Below are 9,216 nucleotides of genomic sequence, written 5' to 3'. Positions count from 1 at the left end.
ACCTTAAAATCCAACTGAATACGTCGGATCTGATCGCTACAAAAGGCAATTCACAATCGCTTCACGCAATTTGACCATGCCAATATATGTTATCGGTAGGGTAACTTATACTTTGTTCCGAAAGATAAGTTATACCTTTTCTGAATCTAATAGTCATCTATTTCACACCCAGACTAGAGACAAGTTATTCCGAGGTACACAAGTAACCTTAAAATCCAACTGAATACGTCGGATCTGATCGCTACAAAAGGCAATTCACAATCGCTTCACGCAATTTGACCATGCCAATATATGTTATCGGTAGGGTAACTTATACTTTGTTCCGGAAGATAAGTTATACCTTTTCTGAATCTAATAATCATCTATTTCACACCCAGACTAGAGACAAGTTATTCCGAGGTACACAAGTAACCTTAAAATCCAACTGAATACGTCGTATCTGATCGCCACAGATGGCAATTCACCATCGCTTCGATCAATTTGACCATGCCAATATATCTTGTCGGTAGGGTAACTTATACTTTGTTCCGGAAGATAAGTTATACCTTTTCTGAATCTAATAGTCATCTAATTCACACCCAGACTAGAGACAACTTCTTTTGAGGTACACAAGTAACCTTAAAATCCAACTGAATACGTCGGATCTGATCGCTACAAAAGGCAATTCACAATCGCTTCACGCAATTTGACCATGCCAATATATGTTATCGGTAGGGTAACTTATACTTTGTTCCGAAAGATAAGTTATACCTTTTCTGAATCTAATAATCATATATTTCACACCCAGACTAGAGACAACTTCTTTTGGGGTACACAAGTAACCTTAAAATCAACCAAAATATGTCGTATCTGATCGCCACAGATGGCAATTCACCATCGCTTCGATCAATTTGACCATGCCAATATATCTTGTCGGTAGGGTAACTTATACTTTGTTCCGGAAGATAAGTTATACCTTTTCTGAATCTAATAGTCATCTAATTCACACCCAGACTAGAGACAACTTCTTTTGAGGTACACAAGTAACCTTAAAATCCAACTGAATACGTCGGATCTGATCGCTACAAAAGGCAATTCACAATCGCTTCACGCAATTTGACCATGCCAATATATGTTATCGGTAGGGTAACTTATACTTTGTTCCGAAAGATAAGTTATACCTTTTCTGAATCTAATAGTCATCTATTTCACACCCAGACTAGAGACAAGTTATTCCGAGGTACACAAGTAACCTTAAAATCCAACTGAATACGTCGGATCTGATCGCTACAAAAGGCAATTCACAATCGCTTCACGCAATTTGACCATGCCAATATATGTTATCGGTAGGGTAACTTAAACTTTGTTCCGGGAGATGAATTATACCTTTTCTGAATCTAATAGTCATCTATTTTACACCCAGACCAGAGACAACTCATTTCGAGGTACACGAGTTACTCTAAAACCCACCTGAATATGTCGTATTATCGCTACAGAGGCCAATTCACATTCATTTCACGCAATTTGTCCATGCCAATATATGTTATCGGTAGGGTAACTTATACTTTGTTCCGGAAGATAAGTTATACCTTTTCTGAATCTAATAGTCATCTATTTCACACCCAGACTAGAGACAAGTTATTCCGAGGTACACAAGTAACCTTAAAATCCAACTGAATACGTCGGATCTGATCGCTACAAAAGGCAATTCACAATCGCTTCACGCAATTTGACCATGCCAATATATGTTATCGGTAGGGTAACTTATACTTTGTTCCGGAAGATAAGTTATACCTTTTCTGAATCTAATAATCATCTATTTCACACCCAGACTAGAGACAAGTTATTCCGAGGTACACAAGTAACCTTAAAATCCAACTGAATACGTCGTATCTGATCGCCACAGATGGCAATTCACCATCGCTTCGATCAATTTGACCATGCCAATATATCTTGTCGGTAGGGTAACTTATACTTTGTTCCGGAAGATAAGTTATACCTTTTCTGAATCTAATAGTCATCTAATTCACACCCAGACTAGAGACAACTTCTTTTGAGGTACACAAGTAACCTTAAAATCCAACTGAATACGTCGGATCTGATCGCTACAAAAGGCAATTCACAATCGCTTCACGCAATTTGACCATGCCAATATATGTTATCGGTAGGGTAACTTATACTTTGTTCCGAAAGATAAGTTATACCTTTTCTGAATCTAATAATCATATATTTCACACCCAGACTAGAGACAACTTCTTTTGGGGTACACAAGTAACCTTAAAATCAACCAAAATATGTCGTATCTGATCGCCACAGATGGCAATTCACCATCGCTTCGATCAATTTGACCATGCCAATATATCTTGTCGGTAGGGTAACTTATACTTTGTTCCGGAAGATAAGTTATACCTTTTCTGAATCTAATAGTCATCTAATTCACACCCAGACTAGAGACAACTTCTTTTGAGGTACACAAGTAACCTTAAAATCCAACTGAATACGTCGGATCTGATCGCTACAAAAGGCAATTCACAATCGCTTCACGCAATTTGACCATGCCAATATATGTTATCGGTAGGGTAACTTATACTTTGTTCCGAAAGATAAGTTATACCTTTTCTGAATCTAATAGTCATCTATTTCACACCCAGACTAGAGACAAGTTATTCCGAGGTACACAAGTAACCTTAAAATCCAACTGAATACGTCGGATCTGATCGCTACAAAAGGCAATTCACAATCGCTTCACGCAATTTGACCATGCCAATATATGTTATCGGTAGGGTAACTTAAACTTTGTTCCGGGAGATGAATTATACCTTTTCTGAATCTAATAGTCATCTATTTTACACCCAGACCAGAGACAACTCATTTCGAGGTACACGAGTTACTCTAAAACCCACCTGAATATGTCGTATTATCGCTACAGAGGCCAATTCACATTCATTTCACGCAATTTGTCCATGCCAATATATGTTATCGGTAGGGTAACTTATACTTTGTTCCGGAAGATAAGTTATACCTTTTCTGAATCTAATAGTCATCTATTTCACACCCAGACTAGAGACAAGTTATTCCGAGGTACACAAGTAACCTTAAAATCCAACTGAATACGTCGGATCTGATCGCTACAAAAGGCAATTCACAATCGCTTCACGCAATTTGACCATGCCAATATATGTTATCGGTAGGGTAACTTATACTTTGTTCCGAAAGATAAGTTATACCTTTTCTGAATCTAATAGTCGTCTATTTTACACCCAAACTGGAGAGAACTTATTTTGAGGTACACAAGTAACCCTAAAATCCAACTGAATACGTCGGATCTGATCGCTACAAAAGGCAATTCACAATCGCTTCACGCAATTTGACCATGCCAATATATGTTATCGGTAGGGTAACTTATACTTTGTTCCGAAAGATAAGTTATACCTTTTCTGAATCTAATAGTCGTCTATTTTACACCCAAACTGGAGAGAACTTATTTTGAGGTACAAATTGCAACGATTTTGGTCAGAAAATGAAGGTTTTCGTCTTTCGGTAGAAGCAGCCTACCCGTACTGTTTTTGTAACAGACCGTACCATGGCGAATTGATAGTAGAGTGTGAATCGTGTCACGAATGGCTTCACCCACAATGTGTCCTACCAATTGAAAGTGAATTTCGCTGCTATTCCCAGCAGCAATGGCAACGATGTCATCTTGCATGTTCCAAGACAATTCCTGATCTGTCTGACGGATTGCCTGTCATTTATCATGTTACGAGGTTTGACCAACACGCTTCAGAGTCAACGAATACGGTTGCGATCAAATCAGAAGGCTTTATTGAGCCGGTATTTGACACTGATAACGGTGCAGCGAATACGGAACAGCCATGCACCTCTTCCGATATTCGCCACGGGAGAAAAAGATCAAAAGCTGAAGTAGAATCTTCTAATGAAGCATTGCTGGATTTACTCGACGACGAAGCAACAAAAGCGTCTAAAGATCGAGAGCCTATGAAATCGTCCACACTCAAAGCATCATGCTTTGTTAAGTCTGGGTTTAACGCTGATAACAGTGCGACGACTACGGAACAACCAGACAATTTTTCCGACATTAGCCATGACAGCAAAGGAATAAAAGTAGAATCTTCCAGTGAAGCGGTGCTGGGTGTACTCGACGACTATGCCACGAAAGCATCTAAAGATTCCAAGTCTGGACCACCAAGGACGCTGCCCATCAAACACGAAACGATACAAGCTTTGGGACATTTCAAAGTCCCCATTGGGGAAATTGAAAGTCTTTCCTCTGAGGTGAATATAAAGGATAATTTCGAAATTTCATTAGACGCATGGAAAAGTCTTACAATAAATAGAAAAAATCATGGATTTTCCGACGATTCCGATTACGCTTCATATTTCTCCCAACGAATCAAGGAAGTATACGACTGCTGCGTGCCGTGCATACAAAATCATTACCTTCGCCACCCGGAGAAGGTCTTGGAGATAATAGATTCATCAGATTGGTACTACGAAGGCAACATCAAATTTTATTGTAAGCATAAATCTTGCTGCGGCTGTCGAGTAGAAGGCTCAATAAAAATATACTCCGGTCTCAGTAAAATCAAATGTGAGATAGCAATTTCTCAGACACGAATTCACGAATTATGTGTGAAAAGCAGACCCGTCAACAAGTCCTTGCGCAAGAAGTTGGAAAACGATTTACAATTCAGCTCGGCCTACGATGTGCATCGAAGACTGCACGAAACTCTGAGCGATACTGAACGGATTTTTGGCTCCCATACTTTTGTGCCTGCGCCCGGAGTATTACGTAACCTCAAGTACAACTCAAATATATCTGACACATTTACCTCCAACTGGATGGTTAATATGGAGACTTTGAGAGTACGTTACGAATCTTGTGGAACTAATTTTATAAGATCGTGGTCTGGATATCCGCCACAAGTAATAATTTGCAGCGAAAACCAGATCAAAATTTACCAAGACATTGCGCCGACAGATATCCTTTATATCGACGGAAGTGGCGGCATTTTGACAATCAGCGACTCTGATGGGGGAAAGTTTCAAATATACACGCTGCTAATCAGGAATCCTTTCCCCGCAGGAATATCTCTACCGGTTTCTTCATTGGTAACAAGCAAACATGACACTGGGACTATGACCAGATTCTTGAATCGGTTTATTCAACTAACATGCAAGCGAACGTATCCGGTATTACCTGGTCTTATTATTACTGACGGAAGTATGGTATTATGGAATGCGACCTTGTCGCAATTTTGTGCTGAGACAAGATTGCAGTACTACAACCGATGCTTTCGCGTCGTTACGGGTGATGCTACGGCTGCGGATCTGAATAAACCCATCGTGCATAATTGTCTGAGTCACTCAATGCGAGCAGCCAAAATCATGTGTCGCAAACATTACGGGGTGAAATTGTGCTCAACAGCTATGTGCTGGATACATAGCATTTTTTTCTGCAATACGTTGAAGGAGTTGGACAATATTGTACACAATATATTTGTCATACTACTGAGTCCCAAACTCGACAGCGTTATTGAGACCCATTTCAATATCCTTCACGAACACCATATCACAACATGCAATTGCGACAGTGCTGATATGCAGATATGTGCGATCAAGGATAGATCAGATACAGAAGATACATTGTTTGGTCAGGGTCTAAAGAAAGCGGATTACAAACAAGAAGAATCTTCTCCATTTCACAGGAGATACAGGGAAATGAAGGAAAAAATTGAGAACATGATCACCGTTGAAGGCAATCAAAGCGATGGAAGTAATCCCTATTATTCAGAAAAATTTGCGGATAAGATGTTGAATATTGTACTGGGGCGTGTCGCGGCAACTTCAAATTTGATGCTCGGAGATTTGGGCCGACATGACCAAAATAAGGCCGGCCAATCTGATATTTACAAAAGCGCCGCTGATCGATATACTGAGACCTTGTGTGACGGGAAACGTACAATGTACACAGATAACAATACACAAGGAGTGATTGAACAACATTTTAAAACCCTAAAACATGACTTTTTGAAAGGAAGGATCAATCGCCTGGACAAATTTGTGGAAATTTATGAAAAAGAAATTTGTCGATCAGAAAAGATATTCGCCGACCACGTATATCACCTTGGATATTCATCAAAGAAAGCAAAACGATGCGACAATGACAAAGTTGATGCTAAACATGTCAAGCGCCGTCCGCAAATTTTTATCACCGGAAAATTCAAAAAGAGGTCGCAAAATAAGAAATCGATTTACGGCAGCCCCGGAATGAAGCAAAAGATCAAATATCGCTGTGTAGCAATTACCAAGAAAGAACACAAACCCAATCTTTACGAAGAACCCGATGGATTTCAAAATATTAAATTATTTTGTGAGTCATTATGGTATTCAATACCACACACCGTTGCATCGTTGGGAACAATTGCATTTCGCCTGGGGGACGGGCATCGAGGCAATTGGCAAGACATAAACTCGGTGTGTGCTGACCCGTTACCCAACACCCTACTGTGTATGCAAAAACTTTCATCGAGGCGAGTCCCGAAAGGCTGGCTTTCGAAAAGTATAGTCGATTCATATTTGAATGCCATGGTCAACAGCACAAATTTGTGTGCTGGACGAAAAAAAAATTGCGCAGTCCCGTGTGATGTCACCAGGAGTATTATTGACGGAAGAGATTTTAAAAAATTTCATCGTCGACTGGAAAATGATGACGGCGAAGTGTGCGACCTGTTGCTGTTTCCACTCATATGGGAAGATCACTTTATACTCATTTCATTTTCAAAGGCAAATAGCCAAATTGCGATTATAAACTCCCTGGCTGATCACAAATTATCAAGTTTTTTGGTATCAAAGTTGAAAAGCACTTTCAAGGTTTTTTTTCTCCGGAAATTCAAAATTGACGGACTCCAATTCGAAATGAAATGTTTGGTAAAGCAGACTGACGGAATGAGCTGCGGCGTTTGCGTTTGCTTGGCTGCCAACGCTCTGTGCAAGGGGATATTGCCACCGACATTACCAGATATGATGCGTAGTAGGATCGAAATCATCTTTTTCGTCTTTGCTAATTCAACACAGTCTCCGCTTCTTTTGATGAAGGCTGATAAGCATGGAGTCCTCACTAAAGCATATCCGGCATTGAAAAACACCCGAAATACATGCTGGTTTAATGCTGTGACACAGTCACTATGTCACATTTTGAAGGAGACGAATTCGTTGATGTCGTTCAAACCAGGCAATAAATATGCCGAATTATTGAAGCTGGTAACGACAAGACAGGAGATTGCTGATGATTTTTATGACTTATCGGTCAAAGAAGCATGCGATTTCTGCGATTTCGTGTATGGCGATCAGTTGGATTCTGAAGAGTTTCTATCATCTCCTTACGTATCAACTGCCTTGGATTGTTTCAACTGCGTACCATTCGTCAGCGTCGAACGTGAATCCCAATGCTGCAGCTGTGGTAATTCAATTTATAAGCAGAATAATCGAAGAATAGATCTGATGCTCCCAGTGTCCAGTTCTTCCACAAGCGTACAAACTTGTTTGGACCATTTCAAAAACGAAATCGATTTCAGACATTGTAGCGTTTGCAACTCCGCCAATAACTTGGTCAGAATTAGTTTGACGTCGATCTCTAATGTTCTAATCATTTCGTTGGCAAGACAATCAACTGGCACCTCAACAGCCGCTACGCCAATTCAAATTGACGAAAAGATTGAAGTATTGCTTCAAGATGGTAGTACCCGTACATATACTTTGAAATCCGCAATAACTCATAAAGGTTGCAATGATGCTGGCGGTCACTGGATGTCGTACTCGTTCAATTGCCTTGGAGGGGCTATATGTTTCAACGACTATCAGGTACATTTCGTGGACGTCAAAGAAGCCTTCGATTTCATCAGAGCAAATAGGCAAATATTGTTCTACGCAGCTTTATTGTAAAAAAATCAATCGCCCGTTCTTTCATTTTCGCTGATAATAAAAATTATTGTTTTTACACCTGAACATCGGTCATCACTCATAACCAATGTTCCCTCTAATTTTTCACGAGTCTGCGCAAACACGTCAACTTACTGCGCAGGCCCATGAACAACAGTGCGCAACCAGGCCCCCATAAGGTGATAAACCGAACTACTGGGGGGCTTCGCCCCCCAGACCCCCCTTGGCGACTACGTTTTTTGCCGCAACTTTTCATCTACATTGGGTGTCCCTTTAGTGCAATGGTTCTTAACCTTTTTTCCTCCAGCGCCCCCTTTCAAAAATTATCGTGCTCCAGCGCCCCCCAACCGCATATTGTAAGGAATGTAATAAAGACAATGAGTAAGAGGGAGGGCCGTAACAGCACTTCGTCATCCCCCCTAAAAATGATTGCCTTGCGCACCCATAGCGTGATAAACCAAACTTCCGAGGGCTTCGCCCCCAAGAACCCCGTAGCGTGATTTCGATGATCAGCAAAGTTTGTGTGGCATGGTCGCCCAGGTACCAAAATTTTCTATAATGCATGAATGAATAGGTGGTAATTACATATACAAGTCGCTATAAACTTTTTATCCTCTCAGGCCACTTAATCAGATTTACCAGTAGCGCTGATTGAGCTGTTGTATGGGAAGATGGAGGGCACGTAATTAATAATTAAACATATTCGGGTGTGCCCGTAGGTACAATCAATTAGTTACCAGGGCCGTAACAGCAATTCGTCAGCCCCCCAAAAACGTTGGTCCTAGCCCTCCCCCCATCGGGTGATAAACCAAACTTCCAGGGGGCTTCGCCCCCAGACCCCCTTTCGGCAATCCACTATTTGCTGATACTAGTCATCTACATTGGGTGTCCATTTACTGAGCCAGGTATTTCCGCCTAGACGCGCGAAGCGCGAAAAATTTCAATAATTAATGATTGAATTGGTAAATATGATCGGGAATTGCATGTATATTGATATCAAATTTTATCCTCTCTCTGTTCACGTAAACAAATTTACCGGTAGAGCTGAGTGATGTGTGATTGAAAAGGTAGGACCCCTCAATAATAATTATACATCTTCGGGCTTATACCCGTGGGCAGGAACGAAACGGCACTTCTAAAGGCCCCCCGAAAAAACTTGGGTCTTGGGCTCCCATAGGGCGATAAACCGACCGCCCCCATCACGTTGTTCGTTTTGCCACGAAATCAGCTGTACTGTTTAGCGAGCCAGTGAGAAGTGCGAAAACTTTCGATAATTCA

Source organism: Botryllus schlosseri, chromosome 13, assembly GCF_051294905.1.
Source record: "Botryllus schlosseri isolate E-star chromosome 13, Bs_hap1, whole genome shotgun sequence".
Lineage (NCBI taxonomy): Eukaryota > Metazoa > Chordata > Ascidiacea > Stolidobranchia > Styelidae > Botryllus > Botryllus schlosseri.
The sequence above is the reverse complement of the archived record's forward strand: the minus strand, read 5'-3'. Positions refer to the sequence as shown.